Source organism: Tachypleus tridentatus, chromosome 11 (assembly GCF_004210375.1).
Source record: "Tachypleus tridentatus isolate NWPU-2018 chromosome 11, ASM421037v1, whole genome shotgun sequence".
Classification (NCBI taxonomy): domain Eukaryota; kingdom Metazoa; phylum Arthropoda; class Merostomata; order Xiphosura; family Limulidae; genus Tachypleus; species Tachypleus tridentatus.
The window spans coordinates 75,074,129-75,099,617 of NC_134835.1; the positions used below are offsets into that span (position 1 = coordinate 75,074,129).

A 25,489-nucleotide genomic window follows, 5' to 3' on the forward strand; every position below is an offset into this window, starting at 1 on the left:
GGCCCATACTATTACCTAAAATTACATTTGATGGAGCCAAATAGAGATTTATAGTTTGAGTAAATAACGTCGACAGTATCTCCAGCCTTGTTTCCTTACCTTTTTACGATTCCTATTTACAGGTTTTATATTCCCAATTTTTTGCTGGCTTTTTTCACGCTGAACTATGGGCAAAAGATTACTATATATCCTAACTAACTCTATACATTGTAATGAAAATAAACATAAGTGGTAGGTATCTGTTACAGTTCTTGATGATTTGCTGTAGCTATTGACTATTTGATCGCATTAGTTCATGATCTAAAACGTTAAGCAGTAGCTGGCGATTGTCATGGAGATTTGTTTGAGAATACGGTTAGCATTTATAGTTTTTGTATACTAATTCCTCTATATATAATGCATAACAATGAGCAAATATATGCCTAGACTAGCGCTTAACACTCCACTAAGCACGTATAAAATTTTACCAGTAGAAGAATAGCCTTCTTTTAATCAAACTTGTACATTTAAAACATGCTTTAAATTCACCTTCGCGTCTTTTAAAATAATTATGGTACATTATTGTTTGAATTCATTTTTACTACTATTTCTATATCATTTAGGTTAAGAAAAGTTTTTGTTATTATTAACTGTTTTGTGACTTTTTTCCTGACCGAATGTTGGTTAATTTATGAACGTCTGTAACAGAATTTACTCTTATGTGTAAATATTATTTTTAATCCTACACTTCCTGCATAGTATAGGGGTTGACGCCTTAAAGATACCGATTGTATAGTGTACAAAGCAAAGAGTGGTCTGCATGCTACTGGCATCTAATGTTATTCTTTTTGCCCGAACTTTCTATGAGGGATTTGTGCAATTTCTTGCGACCTATATTACAAACCACTATCGTGGTTCATGATAGTTTAAGTAATATAGATTTAGTTGCATGTTTAAAAGATTCTAACTGTTAAACTAACAGAAGTTCTCAGATACTATATATATATATAACTGCCTTTAACGTGAAAGATGTACTTTATAGAATAATTAATTCTGATGTCAACAAGAAGAAAATATTTTCTTTTAGCATTTCCTACTATTTCTTTGATGGAGTTCACCTAATAATGTGTTTGGAAAGATACGACATTGCACGTTATAATAATTGCATTGGCGTTGTTGTTTTTGTCATTGTAGCTCCTAATTACAATCTTTACAATTTCCATGGGAAGTCTGTTCTTCAGTACCATTGCTTATTGTGATAGTACATACTATTACTGTACAACTGCAGATAAGAGTATATAATACGTCATTGATACTTGAGTATGGGAGCAGTTTATGCTAATATAATAATGAGATGTCAAACAACAATTTATAAGCCTTATGGTTTGGTTTGAATTTGGCGCAAAGCTACATGAAGGCTATCTGCGCTAGCCATCCCTAATTTAGCAGTGTAAGACTAGAAGGAAGACAGTTAGTCATCACCACCCACCGCCAATTCTTGGGCTACTCTTTTACTAACGAATAGTGGGATTGATCGTCACATTATAATATTATTTCCTGTTCATGGAAAGAAATGGCTGTAGTGTAATGCTTACTTTACACAAGAATGTAGACAGCAATGTCCTTCAATGTAAATCAAGCGGCATCTTGGTATTAAGCTTTACCCTGTCTCTGAATGAAAATGAAAGTCACATGTGTACTGCTAGTTGCTCTGAAAACGGCTATGCAGGTAACATATGCTGTACAATAATTTCACAAATCTTACGAACGTGATTACAAAGAGAAATATCAAGAACATAAGTCTGACTTTTCTAACTGAGAACGATACATTGCAGTCAGGGCACAATAGGAATAGTGCCTAGGGCCTACGAAAACTATGGATCTATGAAAATTTTCCTTAAAAGTTAATTTTAGAGAACCAAAAATAATGAGCATAAAAACATGAAATACACATTTTTCTGTAAAAAAATTATTGAATTTTTAAGCTATGCGATATATTTTTGTATATACGCATTAGTTTTGTACTCACATTCACATAAATATACAGCCGATATTTAACTATTGTGTATCCACACACATAAACAGCAAGTATACATTATATGCATATAAATACTTATATTTCAAACCAGAATTTATAACTTATATATCTACAATTTATCTAACTTTTGGTTTAACTTATACGGGTGGTGGGTCCTTCGAACAGAAGGTGCCTAAGATTGATAGAGGTTTGGAGTCAATAAATTCAGATGCTATTTTCATAAGAATTTCTATATGAGACAGTAATACTGGAGGACATGAGTTTAACACTTATGTAGATGAACCTCGACACAACTCCAGCTAAGGCAGCGTAATTCAAAAGAGTGTTTGGCTTATGGAATGCTTTATTTTCTGGCATGGGAGAAGATGCTAGAATTGATGAAGGTTAAGAGAAGATTGGGTGAGTATTTTGGAGATTAGAATTAGATATATGAAAATGGGTTTATATATGTAATTTGAAATGCCCCCTTCTTACCCCTCAAGAATGAAATGAGGCCTTCCCTCACATTACTTCTTCTGTTTTTAAATTCCAAACTTGTGTAGTGGAACAAATGAATTGGCCTTTTACATCTGTCTTAACACTCAGAAAATTAAAGCTTTAGTGGCTTACTAACATTGGCTATCACACAAGAAATCCATCTCATTTTATACAATAGGGTTCTTTTGGATACAAAAGATATGTCTTTTCCAAAGTTGTGCACTCCAAATATTGAAATTCATTGCTCATGTTGTTGCTTTTCCCACCATCTTAGTGTCATCAGTAGTTTTAAAAATGTTAATATCCCAGACATTATGAAAATCATTAACATAAATAATGAACAACAAATGTCTGAAAACAGACTTCTTAGAAAGTCCATTATATATTTCTTCCAACTGCAAAATTTCTCATTTACTGGCATTCTTTGCTTTAAATAAATTGTTGATTTTAACACCAACTTCACAAGTATCCATTTAATAATTCGTCTTTTGTGAGGCATCTAACAAAAGGCTTTTTGAAGATTGGAATACCAACACCATCCAGCGTACACTCATCCTTAATACTGGAAATGCTAAACAAAAAAAAACAAAATATTCAGAATGTAAAATAATTATTTATTTTATTTTTTTGATGGTAATATATAACTAATTAAGTGCTGACTTCCAAAATATTTTGTAAAGGGCTTATAGTTGATAGTTATCAATACTTTGTAAATAATAAACTGATAGTGTATAGAAAGACTTTAGATGTTCCTCAAGTGAGTCAGTCATAAATTTATGGACTTTAAACACTAAAATCTGAGATTTGATCCCCTCAGACAGAGTAGAAAATAACTCCTTGTGAAGCTTTGTGCTAAAATAACTATTTTTTACACTCTTTGAGTTCAGTACAATATGTAAAAGTAACCAATTTACCATTTTACTCTGCATTCATTTTTACATCTTGTTATTAAACAATGCAGTGCAATTGTAGGTTGATATGATTTTCTCACAATGATTAGATGTAAGTTTTCATTATCAAAAGAACATTTATATATGATATTAGTTTTTGTGTAGCTTTGGTTTGTTGTTTTGTTAAGGTGTAAAATAGCACAATAACAACTGACATTGAGGAGTAGGATGTGTAAACTAATATTTTGAAACCATCTTTCATGTTATAAGCTTTTTTAGTTATTTTAATGAAATGAAACTTTATTGTTTTAAAACTTGTTTTATTGAATATTTTTAAGGCTTTATATTAAAAGGAAGCACATGAAAGAATACTTCAAATTCAATATAATTTTGAAACAAAGGTTTTATGATACTGTTTTCAAAAGTTAGTACTAAGAAAATGTTTTTGCATTTATCCTGCTTTCAGTACAAAACATTTTACAAAGACAATATGAGCATGTCTGCATAGATACAAAATGGAGGGATTAGCAAGAAATTTCATGCAAGTCTAATAATTTTATTCTAGTAGAACCATTAGTAGCTAAGAGAAAGGCTGTGCTCTTATACTATAATAATAGAAGAACTTTAACACATGCTGTAAACTTCAAACATGGGCCCATTTTCCATATAAAAGAAGTAGAAAATTTCCTGTAGCAAGAAGTTCCTGTTATTTATGTATTGTTTAGAAAATGTTTAACTGCTGTCCAAAGTAATCCTGTTTGTAATCATGAGTAGCCATATTATAAAATTTTATTACTTTATTTCGAAGTAAACTGCAAACAAAGATAATATTTTTGTCAATTCAACCCTTTCACAGTATTTTCATTTTTTAATGCATAAAAGAATATAAAATGAAATAATTAGAAAAAAACAATTGTATGTATGTGTGACTAGGATGCTCAAAGTATATTACTGATGGAAGTGTATTCAGATAGCTTACCCAACCAATCCTACACTTTGGATTACAACATATCATTGAGTTACTTGATCTCACTTTCTATGTTGATGTAAATCAAATCTAGTATGATGGATACAGAAAATTCATGGATTAATACTCATGTTGCATAGGACAGGAAATACTGTACATGTATTTTTTAGCTGCATGGAAGCATGAGCCACATACTGCTTCCTATTTCCTGTAGTAAACCTAGATAAAAGAAATATGTCAGAATTTATATGTTTTGTGAAATTGTGACCTTCAAATGCTTGGGAAGAGAACATTTATACTCTCTGTATGTAAAATATTAATATTTGATGTTTAACATGAACAAGGTTTATAGCGTAGTGCATGCCACCTATATATTTGATTGTGACTGAAAGAAAAAATTAAGTTGTAACCTGCTGAGATGTTCTGTTAGTTATGTTATAAAATGTTTTAGGTATTTATTTAGTTTAACAAAAATCAGTTAGGGGTCTGTTTATACTAGCTTTTTTATGTATATACTTATCAGAACAATTATTCATAACATTTCTTATTTCTGTGATTTATATAAATAAACCAAAAAAATTATTGTGGACACTTTCTAAAGTGTAAGATTATGAACTTCTTTTTATAAAAGAGATTAACTTAGGATAAGTTTAGTGTAATGTATGACATTTGAAGAGTAAATACATTTTTGTATTTGCACAGATCTACCTTGTGCTACATAACAACAAAGTTGAAAAGCTAGAAAAATAAAGGAAACATGGGATTCATAGCAGGCATTGCTTCTAACACAGCTACATGTGTGATAAAAGTTCTAGTATATCTCTACGATGTATGTTCTTTACCTGTTTATATTCTTCTTCAGCATCCTTGGACCAGATGGAGAAAAGCATCAACTGTTTGGGTATGCTCCTTTTTTTTCATACATTATCATTTATCTTGCTTTTTTACTTTGATCAAGTGTATGATCTACATATGATTTTTAAATATTTGTAACAAAGCAAAGAACTGAACTGTTATAGGGCCAATCTTTTTTTGTTGTCATTGGTGGCAGATCAGGGTTGGACAACTATGACTTCAGATCTTGTTGAGCTTCCAACATTTTAAACATACCTAATATTAAATTTATTTACAGCAGTCACAATACAACAGTACAATTATTCTAAATATGTGAGATTTACAGTTTTAACACAACAATTTTGCTGCCAAAATAACTTCTTAGTTCACACAAAAATGCATTAAGATATTCAGTGTCCAGTATTATTTACAATCTTCTCCATTATAAGACATGTCTAGTTATACAGACCTAGAAGCCCTCTAATGTTCATAATTTCTAAATCAAAGTAAGTTATAGTTTGCACTACAATAACATTCATTTTACAGAATGAAATAGGAAACCCTGCACTTTATTGAGTAGATCCTCCACAGTGAATACTGCATTTAGGATATAATGGCTCTATTTCATTTTCAGTCTCCACACGTTCTTGGAATTTGCTTAACTACTCTAAGAAGTTAAATATTTTCTGAGTATAACCCTCACAATGGGCACTTTTTCCTAATAAACTGTTGCCCTACTCACAAAATCATAAAACTCAAACTTGCCAAAACTATACTATACACACTACAACAATGCTGTACCACCATGATATAACATATCTATATTTCTTCTAGGTTAGAGAAGCTCATTTCTTAGCAACCCAACTTTTTATAACTCTGTTTAATTTACATTTACTTGTGGAACACAGCAACCACTAAATATGAAATGTAACTATCACATATTATTATAACAGTAATAATAACAACACAAAAGAGATACTATAATATTGTAACATTTTAAGTGTAGGTTCCATCACATGTGAATGTGCCGAGCAGTGCATTTTTTTTTTACAGGATCTGCCAAAAAAGCACATCAGTACTTTCTATGACCAGGCAGGAAAAATAAATAAGATATTATGCAAATATCATTTTTTTCTAATATAATCAAATAGTTTTATTTATGTAATATACTGTACATATAGTGCTTATATAATCAAATGTGTTACCACCATCTGTAAGCATTGTTAAAAGAGTAAAACAATTTCTGTTGCTATTTTGTTGTTTATTTGTTATATTAAAAAGTTTTAAACATCATAAAATGGACTCTTGGATGAGATGAAGTAACAACTAGAAAAGGTTGTAGAAAATATAGGAGAGTTCCAGAACCATCTTATCCCAAAGAGAAAAACACTGCTGCTAAGTATATGTACACATATGTGAGCAGATTAGTTTTGCATAAAAAATACATTTACCATAGGTGTTGTTATAGATCTATAAAACACCTTTTACTTTCTGTGAAATGAAGTGCAAAATCAAGCATTGTTTTCCCTTTGAGAATTATATCAGTCTTATACTAAATAATCTGGCCTGGCATGGTCAGGTTGTTTGGGTGCTCAACTTGTAATTTGAGGGTTATGGGTTCAAATCTCCATCACACTGAACATGCTTTCCCTTTTGGCCATGGCAGCATTATAGTGTGACGTTGTTAAAAGAGTAGCCCAAGAGTTGGCAGTGGGTGGTGATGATTAGCTGCGTTACCTCTAGTATTGCACTGCTAACTCAAGGATGGCTAGTGCAGGTAGTCTTTGTGTAGCTTTATGTGAAATTCAAAACAAACAAACAAACTAATGGAATAATCTAAATTGGAAGTACACTTTTTCTGTAGGTGAGGTTTGGCTGTTTAAAGTTAATAGCTTCTAATTTTTTAACAGTTGTATTTCTTGATCACAAAGTAGTAACATGTTTCCTCTGTTCACTGATAAGTAATTTCAAAACAGCAAAATTTAGATGCTTTAAATGGGTATTTTTGTTCATACTTATATGTTTAGCTATTAATATGTTTCAGCAATTTATAAAATAAATTACTGATTAGTGAGTAATTATTGGAAAGTGAATTCATTGTTGAACATTTAATCATTTTGAAAATTCTTTATCTTTACAAACCTATTTTTTCATACACATATTCTAGGCCAAATTTCAAAAAGAAGATGATCCATCCAGTCCTATTGTTAAAATTTCTACAGGAAAACGTTTTATAGCAAAAGATTATACAGTGGATAGTCTTTTTAAGTTTGCTGTAGAGAATTATGCATCAGCTAAGGGATTTGGTGTTAGAGAAGTTTTTGGAGAAGAAGAAGAAAAACAAAAAGATGGAAAAGTGTTTAGAAAGGTTCTTAAAAATTTAAGCTTTTTTCACATTGTTGTGGTTTTAGTAATTTTGTCAGATAAATGCAAGATATTTTGGTTTGAAGGAACTAGTCAGGTAAATATCTTACTTAATACTTAAAGGACAGTGAATGTTTCAAATACAAAATCCAGAGTAAAAAAAATGGTAGAAGTAAACAGTAAATTCACCAATTAATAAGTAAATTGTAAAATTTTCAACATATACTGTATTAAATTAAAGAATCTTTGTTTGGTATCTTTCTGTTCTTCACTGATTAAAGTTTTAGCAAATGTATTTGATTAAATATTTAATTAAACATTATAACTATTTGTATGTGTTACACATATTTTCAATATGGTAGTCAGCTCAGTTGACTAGTGTAATGTTCTACAATTTCTAATTTGTGGTAAAACCTGTTAGTAGATCAGAAAATATTAATGATATGATGTCTCTTAAAATATTCATATTTTCAGATTTGAGAAACATAAATTGAGTTGGAAGAAATATTGTTTACTTAGGACATCATGAGAATTATTTTGAGATGCTCCCTTAGAATTTCACATATTCTTTTGGTGTCACTGAATTTACACAGTCAAGTTTCAAGTACTGGAGAAAAAGAAGTTTTTAATTGTATATTCACTTGAGTAGGCTTGAAACATAAAATAAAATATTCCATGATTCCTTACAATCAAACATTTCTAAGTATCAGTTACTAAATGCTATTATTAACAGTCTACTTTATTATGTATTTTACTCACTGGGCCTAGGATTACAAAACTGTTTTTTATATTGTGAAACATAATATAAAATGTTTGTTTTTTCTTTAAAATGACTAATAGCTAAGCTTGGGGGACTACAAGTGGTATTCTTATGAGGAAATTGATGAAATGGTGGAGAACTGCAGTAAAGGTATCCTTCATTTAGGGCTAAAATTCAAACAGAATGCTGTGATATTAGCTGAGACATGTCTTGAATGGTTTATTACTGCACTAGCTTGCTTTCGAATTTCTGTCCCAGGCATGTGTAATTTGTATATTACTATTATATGTAAAAAAATAATGAATTATGTAAGGTATCAACTGTTGCAAAAAATTGAAAACAGAAATTGCAGGTTTTACAGTAAGATAGTATTACAGAGGTAATTATATAATTTACATGTAAACGTTTTTCATATTTATATGGTCAAATGTTTTTGATTATTAATTTAAAACCATGTACAACTTATTCAAGTATGTTTCATTATAGTTTTAGTTTGTAATCTGTGTTATTCATTTTTATTTTTTTATCTGTACTAATATTTAGTACTCATTATGTATAGTTGTAGAAAGTTATTTTTCTTATTCATGAGGTTTTGTATAAAATAATTAAAAATTGTTACTTGAAAAAAGGAGAATAGGGATTGTTAGAAAAGTACAGGGACAAGCAGAATCAAAATGGAAGGATTACAGTTTCAATCTTACAACTAATCACTCTAAAAAGTAAATAAACTAAGCTGGAAATAATGTGTAGATAATTTTCTTAAGCTACAAATCTTTATTTTGACTCAATGTCTATAGTAATTATCAATTTTAGTGGAGTCAAAATAGGGATTTGTATCTTGAAAAATCCTTGCATTTTAATTTGACTTGTTTCTGTATTTTTTGACAATCCATATTTCCCTTTTGAAATTAACAGTTTTTGATTATCATGTTTAAGATTTTTATGTCCATTTTTTTTGAATAAATTTTAAATATATGCATATATTTGTATGCATTTAATTGAAAGTTATATGTTTTTTAATACTTTACTGCTAGATTGGTTTTCTTTTTCATGCAACCATTATATTTATTGAGCCAGGTGGTTTTGTGTGTATACATCCATTTAACTAGTGTTGAATACAGAAGAAACATTGACGACAACACTGTGTATATTATGTATTTATAGCTGTGTAAATCAACTTTAAAAAACAAACAAATGACTTTTTAAATATGTCATGAGCACTTGCAGTGTTTCATAAAGTATATATTTCTTAGCAAACTAAGAAGACCAATAGATTAAATAACTACTCACAAGAGTAGAGAAATCTGCTATGATAATTGTTTAATGTTATAAAACTTGCTGAAATATTGCAGAAAACCATATAGAAACAAAATACAATTGTGAATTTGAGAAACAATAAAGAACAGTCAAATTGAGGAATGGCGAATCCTCAACATGCCATTTTCGAATCAATATACTATAAGTTTCACAAATTATTTTCCAATTCATGCTCATTAGTAAAACACACCAGATTTTTCTGATGGTAGGAAGTGAAGGACTTAGATAAATCCTTCAGAGTGAAAAAATGAGGGTGCTTGAATGAATTTTAAAACTATCCTATGAGATGCTCATTACAGCATTTACTACTACTGTCCAGGTTTCAGTACAATAACCATAGCCATATTTTTTGTAGTGGCCTGTAAATAAGGCTGGAGACACTGTTATAAACGTATACAATGTTTATTCTAATAAAATAAAGCACTTCCATCTGTTACAAAAATGGAGCATTTGCAAGTAGTATAATGGTGCTTAAATGGCTTCTACATTTCTGTTATTTTTTAATTGCTTTCAAAAATTTTATTGATAGTGAAGAAGAAACTAGAAAATTTTAGAGGGTGGAAATTTTGACTTTCAAGAAACAACTTAAGAAATAACCTAACAACCTTCTCAGAAGTGCATTTACTAGCTGTGCATATATTTTTATACCATATAACTAGCTGTTTCTGCTGTAGGCTTTGGTACTTGAATGGCTTTGAAAAGAAATTTTCCAGTAGCAATGAAAAACTGATAAAATTTCTCAAGATACAAATAGTGCTATGGCCTGTACAGGAGTTTTTTTTATTTAGTTGGCTTGCCCAAACGTGAATAGAATATTCATAGCCATTTTTTTAGTAGGCTTTTGAAATAAAAGTAATAGTAATAAGATGAATTTTGTCTAACAATTACAAAATCAATTTTTTTTGCTATTATATATATTTTAGCATCCTTAGTCATTGAGTGTTGCTTCAAGAACAACTCTGGTTTTTAAGATGGTTTTTATCTGTATGTTCTGTTAGAATTTTTGTGAAATTCCTATTTATGAACCACTTTTGTTGTGCATGATTAAAGCTATAACATAAAATAACCTTCTGAAAGTTTCAGTTCAAAAGCTCATCATTTTAAAGTTTTATGGATTAATGTTTGCATGATCTGTATAGCTATATTTCACTAGCTTTTGTCCTGTTCTGTGATTATAATTTTAATTTTATAATATTTTACTGTTATCTTTTGGTTTGGCTTTAAATAGCTTTACATTATATGAATATGTGTGTGTGTTGTAAAAGTGTAATTTTATAAATATTTCAGTTGTTACACTTTATGCTTCCTTGGGGGAAGAAGGGATTGTGCATGCTGTCAATGAAACTGAGGCCAGTCTTTTAATCACCTCACTAGACCTAATTCCAAAAATTAAGGTACCCTTTTGTATATATATATATATATGTATGTGTGTGTGCATGAATTGAGAGGAATTATGTTAGCATTATTTCTTCCCTCAGATGTTGGCATCTGTTGGCACAAAATACATGTATTAACATACTGTTTTTATATTTTTATTATATTACGTGTCCACAATTTCTGTAGATAAAAACTTGCAAGTTTCCTATTTACATTTTGTGCAATTACCTTGTCTAAGCTTAAACGAGTGTATGATGCAGCTGAACACTGTTGTATGACAATGGATTTACAGTTATGTTATACAAACATCTGTTGAGCAATGGTGTGTAAATACTTTACTTCCAAGTTACATAGTGTTTTCTTAATACAGGGTTTTTTTGTAACACTTGCATACAGACATTATTACCATATATAAGGCAAACTTATTTTGTCCGATCATATTTACTGCTTGAAATGTGAATGCCACAAGTTCAAAGTTTATGAATTGTCTTGGGTAATGTGCATTTATTGGTCTTATCAAGACTGTTGTAGATGATCTGGTTACCATGTTACACTTACAGACAAAATCACCACTTTGATACCTGAAAAGGAACCCTCTTAAGCAATGCCTCTTTCATCTTTACTTTATACTTATCCTTGAAAATTCTCTCTTTTTCTGTTTGTTTTTCCCTTATGATATCACAACAACCTAATTCAATGTAGGATTTGCACTTGCTTCTTTGTATTTATTGTTCAACATTCTTTTACCTTTCAGTTGGACTTTGTTTAATGATAGTTATGTTAACTAAAATAATATTATTCGCATAGAGCTTTGATTGCCTTGTTGTGCAATTTATTTATTTACCAGAATATTCATGATGCTGAGGATAAAATATTGACATAACCATTCAAGAAATGACAGTTGCACCTGGAGTTAAACTGTTTATTCACCTCTGCAGAACAACAACTGTTACCTTGCACACTATTACAAAAAAGTTTTGTGAATGCTTCAAGCCTTGAATGATGCTCTTATTCCTACATGTCTTAATGTGCACATGTGTCATCCTATTATATAATCATCATTACATTATATCCCCCCACCAATTGGAGAATATGAAATTTTGAATTTATATGTTCCAATATAAGTATGATTTGAACTTTCTTCAGTTTGATTTTCTTTTAAGCAAAATGTATACTTTCTGTTTTCTGTTCTTGTTGTTTTATTTAACATGAGTTTTTATTTGTTGCTCTTCAACTTTGTCATTAGGTCTATGCAATGTTGTGATGCCAAACTCATTTTAATTATTTGAACTTGTTCTCAGAAACAATCAGACATAAAAGAAATGTCATTAAAAGAAGCCAAGTTTATAATGTGCACATTTTTTATTACAAAAGGTTGAGAAACACTGTTTTGCATAAAATAACACTGAACATTACTGCTCTCAAAAAACAATTACCATATTTTTTATATTTTAATGTTCCAGAATGCAGCCAGTGTTGAAAAGTTGAAAACAAGTACTTAATTTCTTTGAAAAGGGACTGAAGGCTGTCTGAAGGGATACCTGTTTTAACCACTTACACCACAACACAGTAGTGTGACATCTAAAATGATGTCACATAAGGGGCGCTTAACATTGCGATTTGTGCTGTTGTAATTTCAGTAAAATGTGTGCATGCTATAAGTCATGAGAAATATTATGCACACTCTAGGCTACAACACAGCATGATGTATGAACTTCAAAAGAAGAAACAGAAATATTTGTTACTTTTAATTTTGTTTTTATTTATTCTTAAAGTAGTACACTTTTAAGGAACCTGCAAAAGTACATCTAGTCACACATGAAATTTTATATGTAACCATATATAAATAATTGATCAATCTCTCTTATGAATGAGTCCAGATTTCTCTAGAAATGTCACATTCTCTCTGTTTTGTTGTTTAAATCTCTATTTTAATATTTATGTGAATGCACCAGTTTTAATTAGCTGATATATATGTACATATTGTACCTACTTATTAGCAAGTCTTCTTTGTTTTTATTAATTTAAGTTATAGTTCAGTGTTTTATTGTTTTATTTTTGGTTTGTTTACTAACTATTTAATTTTAATTTTACATTTATATAAACACTGTAATAACTAGTACTGGTTTATAGTCAGAAAATGTATGTGTGTATACTTGATTTTAGAAAACACTTTCTCAGTTACCAAGCATCAAAAACATGGTGTTCATAGAAGGACAACATAAGCCTAATTTAGAAGGAGTCCCAGAGTCCTTGAGAGTTCTTTCATTCTCACAGTTAAAGCTCATGGGACAAAATGATGACAAAGGTTTGTTATTATTATAAATATTACTCTTAGTGTATATTAATTTTAAGTCATCATTGCTCAGAAATTAATTGTACAACCATAATAATCTTGACGTTGTTTATAGTGTACCATTTTTATGTTGTTCTTTGATCAATGAAGCAGAATATCTTTTTTGATATGTGATAGATTTTTTTTGGTGTGAAGACATTAAGAATCTGCAAAGGAAATACTATTTTAATACATGATGAAGAGATATTATTAGTAGTGTTGCTATAGAGGAACATTTGGATCATCACTCTCAAAAACTTTATTCATTTGATGTTGATGTGTCCAATATGAATTAAATAAGTACAGTATTTGATTTTAAAAAAAGATAAAATTAGAAATTCCAACATAATTTGTAACACTAGAAAATTAGAAATTCCAACCTAATTTGTGATACTGGAATATTGACCTTAATATAAAAATATAAAAATGGTCTGGAAAAGTTGAATTGTGTATTTGAATGTTCTTAAAAAAAGATGCACTCCTTCATGGGCATTCACAGAATTTCTCCTGGGAGAAGGAGCAAAGTAGTGTAAAATTGTGAATTGAATACAAATTTATATATGTGTGTTGAATGAATAAAGAAAAAATTGTTATCATTTTCCAGGCAGATGTAAGTGCCCCTCTTGACTCCTTCTGTAGATGCCTATGAATTCCTTTTAAACCCTACATTGTAACCAAAAGTTCTATTCAAGATGGAATGCATAAGAAACTTTAAATAATGAATAAATGATAAAAGTTTTCAATAATGGAGTACTGAGACTTATTAAAAAAGGTCAAGACATTCATTATTAAGGATAAGAGGGGCTAACAAAATTTCTTAGATGAAGACATAAAAAAATGACTTTAAGAGCCTTAAGCTTCTATGAAGTATAGAAGTGAAGTTAATGATAATATTGAATATTTATAATATTTACAAATAGAAACATTTTTGACATGAGAAAGAGAAACCTCAAATGTTTAAGAATGCTCAAGTAGTGTTTTAATAAATGAAGAGAAAAAGATAAGGTAAGGAAGAGAGTTCTTAGCATTTTATTTTAATCAAAAGAAAGTTGTTTTCATAAAATATTCAGGAGACTTGAGAAGGAATTCTGAGGAACTTTCAACACATTGAAACATTGTTGGACACTAGGAAAATTTCTTATGATTCAACAAAAGGTACTCAGGGGAATATGAGAAATTTGAATGCTAATAGTTTCTTAATTAAGTCATAAATAAGGTATTGAAATTGATTGACAGAATTGATTTAGAAAAGTATTTTAGAAACTGAAATATACTAGAAAATGCTGAATATGTTTTTGAAAGGAGTTTTATGTTTTGTTAGTATTACAAACATCTATCTTCTGATAACTGGGAGCAAATAGTTAATAAAAGAATAAATATGGAATGTTGTAGGCTTGAGCACACTCACATCTTCTCCTGTTTTTCAAATTTCTAATTTAGATTTACTTATTAGGCTTGGTAACAGAGGTTATATGTAATAGAAAACATAACCTCTCTGTTTTATGTGTTCAAGTTACTGCAATTGCCAGTTTGTCTTGCACCCTTATTTTATTTGCTTGTGATATTTGGTAGTGGCAATTTTTTGACCTACATTTATATATGTATATGTGTGTGTATGCAACTGTGTGTTTATGCTACATATATATACACACACATTTTACATCTATAAAAGTATCACAGAACATTTTAACGAATTGATTTGGGTTTTAGCACTTCAAGGTAAAAGTCCAGCCCCAATGATTTAGCCATAATTATGTACACTAGTGGATCTACAGGCAAACCCAAAGGTATGAAATTCCATTTCCTATTTCTATCACACTAGATTTTTCTGTTAAAGGTTTATATTATATGTCCAGAAAAATAAAAAAAGATAAACAAATCTTACTGACATTTCTTCATAAATCATAATACTAACTTTCAAGATACATTTATAAAAGTTTCATCCAGATTGGAACCTTTGCATACTTGGTTTGCAACAGTATTATGTTTTGTTGTATATTCTGGCTATTTTATTTTTAATATATTAGTGAATCTGTACAATGATTTAGTCCACTGTTGGTACAGTGGTAAGTCTAAGGACTTACAATGCTCAAATCAGGGGTTTGATTCCTCTTGGTGGACTCAGCAGATAGCCCAACGTGGCTTTACTATAAGAAAACACACACACACACACACACACAATGACATATTCCACAGACTTTTTACCAGCAATTATCAAACTTGCACTTACAAAGTTGGAGGGAAACTGCTGAAAGCTTTGGTACTGTTAAAATTTTCTGCCCCTATCTATGTTCATGTTTGTAGAGGCTATGATCAAAGAAATCCTAACTATGTAACAACTACACTGTAAAATTCAGTAGTTGTAAGTGATTAAGGCAATAGAAATACATAAACAAAATTTTATTGTTAAGATTTCTTTCTTTTCGTTTTAAAGCTGAAATATATCATTTTATTTTGTCTTTGAAACAAATTATTCCTGATAATAAATTTTTATTACAAAAACTAAATCATTCTTTTGTTTTTGCACTTTTAAGTTTCATAAAATGAATATTTATATAGGTGTGATGATTACTCATAAGAACATTATCAGTACCTGCAATGGGTTCATGGAGGTTGCTGAAGATTTAAGGTAAATATTATATATATATAACATTTAGTTAAACAATTCTCATTTGTCTAAGTTATATAAAATGTTCCAGAGGGCCAAAGTCAGAAGTGAATCAAGCTTATCAGAAATTATGCCTGCTAAGAATGAAAATTGTAGCAATGTAGGCTTATTTTTATGCAATGTCTAAGATATTAACGATTTTGTTTCTTTCTAAGAAGAATTATCTTTAAACAATTTATAACTACTCCATAAGTCCCCTGCTGGTCCAGCAGTAAGTCTATGGATTTACAACACTAAAATCAGGAGTTTGATTCCTCTCAGTGGATTCAGCAGATAGCCCAATGTGGATTTGCTATAAGAAAACATAAATACACACTACTTTATCATTGTGTTTATTATTCTTCATGTAGTTCATACTCTGATTCGTGATATCTTTTCATTTAGAAAATTCTTGAATCAAAGAACTCACATGCTCCCAGAAATTTTGTTCTTATGTAACAATATTTTTAGTGAAAATATTTCACTACGTAAGTCATAGTGTCAGAAATAATTTGGTGTTTGTTTTATGGCATGCTCTTTCTAAAATGGTCTGACATGTCCTGATGTTCAGAATGCTTGACTTGCAACCTGAAAGTTGTGGGCTAAAATTCGTGTCATACCAAATGTTATTTTTCTTTTAATCCCACTATTCATTGGTAAAGAAGTAGCTGAAGAGTTGGCAGTGGGTGGTGTTGCCTAGCTACCTTCCCTTTACTCTGTCAGTGCTAAATTAGGGACATGTAGTGTAGATAGTCCTTGTGTAGCTTTATATAAAACTCAAACCAAATTAAAACAAACTTTCTAGAACAATGTTATCAATTTTTTTTTGCTTTATGGAAAGTTGCAGACCAAATGTTTGGATCCTAATTTTTTTTTTAAATAATGTTAAGTACATATTTTTATAGTTTCTCTATTCGTATTTTGAGATAATTTCAGCTCATGTGCTGTGACTTTTTCAGACCAGGAGATGTTTATATGGCATATCTACCCCTAGCTCATGTACTGGAGTTAGCTGCAGGTTAGTTTCATGTACTTCTGTGTTACCTGTAATTTATTGGAAGTCGACATGTTGTACAGTTAGTCATTATGATATCTTGAAAATACTCTAGAAAAAAACATATATCACAAGTCTTGTCATTAAAACATAAATAAAGTGTATAAAAAGAAGGGTCTTGGGAAGAATAACAAAAACATTTGTTTCTTATAAGCTTTCAACCTTCAAAGAAGTATTTTAATACAAAATTAAAGTAGGCTGTATATTAATTATATCATAGACAAGCCTATAAGTTTGAAACACAGTTGTTGCAAAATGCACAAATAATGTTGTTTACATAGTTAGGAAATCTTGATAAGCACTAAATCAGTTAATTTGTACATCAGTATGTGTATTATGTCTCTTTTGTGTAATTGAAAAGCTCCATGAATTTTAATACAGTCTTGTGAGTGAAATAAGTTAATACTTATCATCAGTGATATTTAATTGGAGACATACAATTAAATTTTCTATGAAAATAAAGATATTCTGTTCTCATTATTGCACCAGAGTTTTATGTTTAGTTGAGAGGAAGGATGACTTCTAAGTGAAAGAACTTGTTATCCTTTTTAACTAAAGGGTAATATTTGTGATAACAGTACAGTATATCTTATTAATATCTGATACTTCAACATGCTATCAGTATGTAATATGGAGTCAAGAGTACTGGCTTTGTTGTGCTGGTCTCAATCAGTAAGTACCTACATGAAAATGAGGCAATGCTATCATATTTCGACACAATTATAATCAGTGGAGAGTTTTTTTAACCTTCAAGTCTCATGTTTTTTTGTATATATAGGAACAAAATATCTATCTATTATGCTCTGTATCTCTTGAATCATAAAAAACATCATATAAAATGCTTCTTTTCAAGAGTACATTACAGGAAAATTATTCACTTTTGTAATTCCTAAAATTTCATAGTAATATCCACATTTATTTGCCAGTCTTCATATGTGCTGAACAGTCAATCTGAGAGAAAACCTACTAAGAAGAAAAATTGTTTTTTTGTGAGGGGAATTTGATGAAAAAAACGTTATTTCCTCCATTTATTGATTGACAGAAATATTTCAAAGATAGAAGCAGAAATGTAAAAAATGCAGAAAGAGAGGAACATGTTTGAGTATACATTTATTGTTTGTTTTTTGTGTTATCTTTTTTTCGTATTAGTATTGCAAACATGCATGATTTTATTGTACCATGTCGAATAAATTGATTTGATTCGTTATCTCACTTTTGATGCCTCTTATAGCAATCACACAATTAGTGCTTACTTAGGTAGTGTTCTTTTCATACACCCAGTGAAATGACACAGAAGGTGATATTTAGTGTAAACAATTGCTGTAGCTACTTATCATATCTGAGTGCTCTGTTATGCTGGATGCACCAACTGGATGAAAAACCCAAACATTTTTGCCAGCAGTGTGTTGCAGTTAGTCTTCTTTGGCTAAAAACATGTGCAGTGCAACGTTTCTTACTGAAGTGACACATGGAATGGCAAAATATTATTGTAAACAACCCAAAAGATCAGTAATTTCCAAACTGTGTGTCATGACAAATTGTTAGGGGTGTTTTGAGAGTCTTACCATACGGAGAATAATACAGAACTTAAAAAGCTGCAAAACAAATATTGCATATGAAAGTAAGGGTGTCATGCAAATCAAGGTAACCATATTAGAGTGTGGTGAGTGAAAGATGTTTGGAAACCACTGGATTAGACAATCATATTGAATATATGCTGTGTTCCAAACCATTGGGTTCACTGCAAATTTTTTAGTTATTCATTACAATTTTTAGGAAATTTCCTATTGTGTCAGTTTGATATACATGTTTCTCGTTTGCTTTAACAGTTAATATATTTATTAAAATTAAAATGTGTAAAGTAATTTATTTCTTTGTAAGTGTGAAGAGTAATCTTCATAATTGGTCATAGTTATCGTATATTAAAGTACATTATCATAATCTTCAAAATGTATTTTGGAGAACTTGTAAACATACCTAGCAGCAGTTTATCTACACTTAGAAATCTAGCTCAGTATAAAGTTTTCAATATATGTAAGGATAGACAACCATCATATCCATGATTTTCAAGTATCTTATTATTATTAACACTTTCAAAAAACTTAAGACATCATTTATCCATATTATGCACATGCTATTTTAATAAAAACAATTTTAACTTTTTAATAACTATTTGTAGCATAGATGGATACTTTTCAAAACTTTTCTAAGCAAAAAAAGTAAAATGTCTAGAAAAATGTATGAATATGGTGTTAAAGGAAATTATTCCTAGGAATAAGAATGGAAGAGGATTTTAATATATTTAAATGTCTTTTTTTCTTCAATAGAATGTTGCTTCTTAGCAGTTGGAGTTCCTCTTGGTTATTCCTCTCCTTTAACAATGACAGATAAGGTAAAGAAATTTGATTTTATTTTTCCTATAATCAAAGAGTTGAACAGGAAAAGAACTCATCTTTTTTATTATATTTTCAGCAACCATATAAGGCTTAGAAACTATAAGAATATCCATGCAGAGCAGTAACAAATTTACATTACTATAGAAAGATTCTGTGGGATAAACATTTTAATTCAGAACATTTACTTATTGTTTAGAAAATACATCATTTGAAAATTTTATTTTAAGTAGGATATGCTCAATTTTTTTTAGAAATTTTGAAAACCTAATAAATATTTTAAAAAAGAAGATTTATAATTATTTTACTGCATATAATTTTATCTTGTGTAGTGAATTCTAAGGAACAAATATGTTTGGAAAATTGAATTTTAATGAAATTCAACTTTTTTGTAGTCCACTGCTGTAAAGAAAGGCTGTAAGGGTGATGCTTCAGTTTTGAAACCAACGGTTATCTCAGCTGTTCCTGTGAGTGAAAGATAAATTTCTTATAGAATTTATTTAGTCATTTGAAGGCACAGTTTGTGTTTTAAGCTTAGAATTATAAACTAGGCATTTTCTTTTACACAGAAGAAATATAGATTTATAGTCACTGTAGTTTATATCAACATTACAAATTCTGCTTTAACTAGAAATCACTGCATTCAGTATTGTATATTGTTTTCTGTAATTGAAAAAAAATCCTTGTATTATATGCATAAAATTAAAAACATTAAAGTTTCCTTTAATAATTAAAATTCATAGTGTTGATATCCATACAAATTTTGATTTATTTTACTTTTTTTATCAGTACAGAACATTTTAATGTAAGACGTTTCCAAGAAGTACCTAAAATGTTTATTTTAAAGCAATTAACTGCTGTACATTTTACAACTAATAAAGCAATTTAAAATCGAGTCTGTTTAGTAACAGTATGATATTCATTTATTGATATATTAATTAATTTGGAAAGATAACAGTGCAATATTATTACTAATGGTATATCATTTATTTTGAAAGAAAATGATGAATAGTGCACTCTTATTTTTATTTTCGTTATTCTTAGGTTTTATATTTAACCCATTCATTAGATGATATTTGAAATTTAATCTTGTCTTCTATAATTTGTAATTTGCTTTTCATTTGTAACATTGTTACATAAAAATAATTTCTTTTAGTTAATACTAGAGAGGATTCAGAAAGGAATAACAGAGGTTATCCAATGTGAGGGAAACTTCATCAGAAAATTTTTTGATTTTGCATTGAAGTACAAACAGAGATGGAAGAAGTGGGGGTTTGAGACACCCATCCTAAATTGGCAAGTTAATGATAACCAACTGTAGAATAGTTCAAGAACTAATACATTAATTATTAATACCTTTTTTTTTATTTTCTTAGCTTGTACATTTCATGAAAAACATATTAAAACACCAAAGTTTATTCATGTAAGCAGAAATTGTAATACATTATACGCCAACTACTTTTAAGTAAAAAGGTATGGTTTTGTGTAATTTATTTTAATCATTTAAAATATGTCAGATTTGTAGGTAAAAGTCTTATGTGCACATTAACATTTTAAATGTACTATATTTTTACAAATGCTTAGTATTATATTTGAATGTTAATACTAAAAGAAGGTATTTTCAAGTGTTAAAATAAATTAAAATTGTTATCCACAAAGTTTCATTATCATCAGATTTTTGGCATTTCTTACTAATCTTAAGAAATCACTAAAGAAATACCAAACTTTTCTTTGGTTTATTAACCTTGAAGGTTTCTGTTCAGAAGTATCAAGGACTTAGTTGGTGGGCGACTCCGTGTTATTGTCTCAGGTGGTGCTCCACTTTCTCCAGACACACATACTTTTATCAGCACTTGTTTAGATGTGTACTTACTTCAGGGCTATGGACTCACAGAAACCACAGCTGCAGCAACTTTAATGGAAAGTGAGTTTCAACACGAAAATAGCGTTTCTCTGTGTTATGTAAATTAAACTGCTTAAAACTGAGTTTCTTAGTAAACCTTACATGTAAGTTTGATTCTAGCATTTGTTTCAGTAATGTTAGATAGCAGTTCATTACATGCTGTTTGGTATTAAAAGCCATTGTTAGATTATATTTTCCTGTGGTTCTAAGTGACAGAAAACATTATGTATTCAAGCATTATTGGATAATTTCCATAATTTATTTTGGATGGCAACATAACATTATTTTGATTTAGCCATTATTAAAATGAAGTAAATTTTTATCTGATATTACTACGTTACTTTTTATTATTATTTCTATTTTTTTAGTGTCCTAATGAAAGCTTGAATGTACTTTTTAAAAAACAAAATCCTTTCTAATTAATATTAAAATGTTTGTTCATAGTGTAAAAAAATCAAGTAGATATTTCTGAAATATTAAAAACTTCTTTTGAGTTGTTATATTTGTAAACAGAAATGTAATTTTGAGACTTAGATGTCATTAATTTATGCAATGCTGAGTATGCACCATCTTATCCTGTATACCATGTGACTTATTTCATCAGTGTTAGAAGAACGTATAAACCCTGCTTTTTCATCATAGCCAGATTTTATTAATGAAAATTCATGATTTTAACTTCACTATAAATTCTGAAGTGAATGTTATATCTGGTGATAGTACTTCTTAAAATATCATGAATTTTTCTATTATTTGAAGCCTTATGCATGCAGTCAAGATGTGTGCAAAGAGATCCTGCAGTTCCAATATTAAACACTTATTGATAAATGCATTTGAGCTATATTAATGCCTCTTTTGGTTTTATCAGTAGAATGTAGAGAGTTAATCTGTTCATTGCACTTTTGGGCTTTTTTTTTATACTTTATTTTGAGTAACCAAAACATTTGTTGGTCTTCTCCATTCACTCAATTTCAGATTTCGGTTGTACATGGATAGTTGGCTTATTTTTAGCTTTTATTCTTCCCAGTTTGTTCATCAAGCTCAGTTGAACATAAAGGCAGCCACATTGCTTGGGTGGATGATCCACAAATTGCAAGCCTTCATACATTTCTGTGTTGTACACTGAGTACCTAAAGCATGATTGTTTCCAAATACACAGTAGTTTTATTAGTGGTAGGTGCAGAAAACAAAAATGTTATCCCCCCTTGAGGTATGCCCATTTATGACACTTTTAGTGGAACTCTGCTTCTTGGTGGTATCTCAATTCAGACCCATTTTCAGGTAGGATAATTATTTGTATCATTTGTGAACCCCTCCAGATTTGTTTGAATCAAAGTTGCACCAGGTTTAGCTAACTTGTTTTTAAGTTATCAGGAAAAATAGTGGCTATAAAATTGTCTTGAACAGATGAAACCTTAATACTGCAGAAGACATGTTGATGACACATTTCTTGGCAGAAGACACCTTGATGATACATTTCTTGGCAGAAGACACCTTGATGATACATTTCTTGGCAGAAGACACATTTCTTGTTTTTAAAAACAAATCTGATGCTTCTGAATTTCAAAATTGCTCAAACAATCAACCCAGAAATATTAAATTAATAATAGAATAACAAACTATTAATATTTCACCTTTTCATTTTTAGATATCAAAATAATTATCATTGGAAGAAGCTTAAGACTAAGTGTCACCTAAACTGGCATTAACTGAGCAATATTTTCATTTTTGAGATGATACTACTTTTTCTCACCCAAAGCCACTTAAAATCACTTTGATTTTGATTTACTCTCTAAGTATTCCTGAAATTTTTTAACAGCACACCAGTCTTTTATACCCCTTCATTTTTGCACCATTAAATGCTAATCATATGATTACTCTTCACCAATCATACCATACCACCTGTACTAGTACAGGTAGTTTCCTCTACCATTGCATCACAATTCTCACTTTCTTAATTGGTGTTTTAATGTAGAGATGTTGATTTTTAACTCATTCCCTATCTGACTACAAGATTTTGATTGTGGTTGATCATAATTTCATATCAATTTCAACTTTTTCTGTTTGACTTCTATTGTTTTAGAAATGTTTCTGTTTCCAAATATTACTTTGTTCACATGAATTTGAGATTTAACATGACAAATGTTGAAATTCCCACCAAAAGTGGAATACTAGTACCCAGGTCCCAGGGTGAGTGATATCTGCTGGGGAAGTACAGGCTTTATTTCACGTCTTATATTTGGCTGATGATTCTCCTTTCATGTTGTGATTTTTGTGAAGAGGGTTATAACACCTACATATGCTCACACCATAAGCTATATGAAACTTTTATGCTGTATTTGGGCTTTCTATGGTGGGGTTTTCCATTCCTTCATCTTGTACTGAGTGTCATCTATTTACAGACACTTTCCTGGTGGGCTTTTCTCAATACTCCAGATATTTTGGGTTGATAGTTAGATTACTCCAACTTCGTGGTTCTGTCTTCCTGTTCTTGATGTTGCCATTTGGGTTTTCTTTAGCTCTATATGCTTTATCAAGTGGTATATGTGTGTGACTAGAGTATAGTTCAATTGTGCAAACAGTCAGTACCTGTTGCTCCATTGCCACCTTTTCCCTGTGTCTTTATAGGTTTTGGTAAGGCTTTGTGCTGCTTTTCATTTTTTGTTCTAGGTAGAATTTCATAGTTTTGCAGGTTTGTTAATTTTCTGTACTTTGAAGACTTTATACATTACTACATTTTATCAATTTGTTACTAATGAGTACTTTCTCTCAGTATGTTTAGTTTGTCTTTGGCTACACTTTGTGACAATTCTGTGGGTTTCTGTCTTCTGTTTTGGTCTCTCTCTATCCATTTCCTTGGAATTGCACCTTGTCCAGTTTTCTTCCTAGGTCTGTTCAAGACTCACTACACAAAATATTTTACTCACATTTATTTGTTTTCTCCAAAATACATGGGAGATTGAAGTTCTATCATAAGTCTTTTCCAGGTGTATTCTTATCTGGAGACGTTGTGCTTCACTCTGGAGTCCTGCCTCTCACTTAGTTGGGTTTTTTGCCTCATTGTCATGCCATTTATCTTCAGTTCATCCATTTGGGTTCTGTCTTTCAGTTTTGGATGTTGCCATTTGGTTTTTCTTCAGCTCTGTATATGTTTTATTGAGAGGTATGCTTTTGCATGTCATCTTCACTCACTACCTCTTTGGATTCCCTACTACATGGATGATTGGCTGCTACTTGCCTCTTCTCATGCCAGTCAGTCATTCATACTTGCTTGCTTCTTTGAGAACATACTTAGCTGGGGTTTATCATCAAGTTAAAGAAACCTTTTACCATCCCATCCCAGTATCCTATTAATTTAGGGTTTCTCTTTACTTCCCATCTCAATCAAGCTTACTTTTCTCCACTTCGGTTCTAGGATATAGAACAGGCAGTCACAAAAGTCCTACTTTCTTCTTCTCTCTCCCTGCATGAAAGGTTACTTTTCTTCTGAGGTTGTAGGCTTCCTTGGAACCTCTCATTCTCTTATGTCAGGTGCATATGTATTCCCTTCATTAGATACTTCTTGCTCAGTGGAATTTCCTCAAAGAACTCTTGGAAAATTCCATCCTTCTTCCATCTGGTTCCCTCTGCTCTGGCTCTTACTGAAGTTACTGCCCATGTCCTTATCATCCTTACCCCTCTCCTGACCACTTGTTAAAAAGCTGCAAATGGACATTTATCATCCCATTGTTACCACACTCCAACCTCATATGTAATTTTTATTCAGTCCAGAGTCTGAAGTAATATCAATGCCTTTGGTCTATTGGCCATGGCTTATGATCATCCTACCTTTCTATTCCTCACTTGTCCCAGTTCTGCATCTGGTTGGTTGTTCAAGGTTTGTTTGGTTTTAACTGTTGCTGTTTTTAGGGCTGTCTTGTCAAACACCTTCCTTTCTTATACTTCCAGTGCCTTCTTTTCTCCAGTTATTTCCCTCTTATTCACATTCTTTACTCTGGTCCATGTTTCCTTGATGGAGTGTTTCTGTAATACCACCAGCCACTTATTCAGTGGTATGTATATATCTATATATATATATATTCTTTTATCACTACATCTTATATAAAAGATCATTATTCATGGATTTAATCGGTGAAGCAGATGGGATATTTTTATGA

The 25,489-nt window shown here is 30.4% G+C and overlaps 1 pseudogene across 1 annotated transcript in view; it reads left to right on the top strand.

Annotated features, from left to right (window-relative positions):
* The first annotated feature begins 4,510 nt into the window (after window positions 1-4,510).
* Window positions 4,511-25,489, top strand: part of LOC143232486 (long-chain-fatty-acid--CoA ligase 4-like) — a 28,289-nt pseudogene continuing 7,310 nt past the window's right edge. Inside the window, exons 1-13 of the transcript XR_013017560.1 lie at window positions 4,511-4,655; window positions 5,054-5,252; window positions 7,353-7,553; window positions 8,390-8,567; window positions 10,914-11,020; window positions 13,170-13,311; window positions 15,049-15,125; window positions 15,898-15,967; window positions 16,945-17,003; window positions 19,367-19,431; window positions 19,828-19,899; window positions 20,589-20,728; window positions 21,184-21,356. The product of XR_013017560.1 is annotated as a long-chain-fatty-acid--CoA ligase 4-like (transcript). The remainder of the gene's footprint in view (window positions 4,656-5,053; window positions 5,253-7,352; window positions 7,554-8,389; window positions 8,568-10,913; window positions 11,021-13,169; window positions 13,312-15,048; window positions 15,126-15,897; window positions 15,968-16,944; window positions 17,004-19,366; window positions 19,432-19,827; window positions 19,900-20,588; window positions 20,729-21,183; window positions 21,357-25,489) is intronic.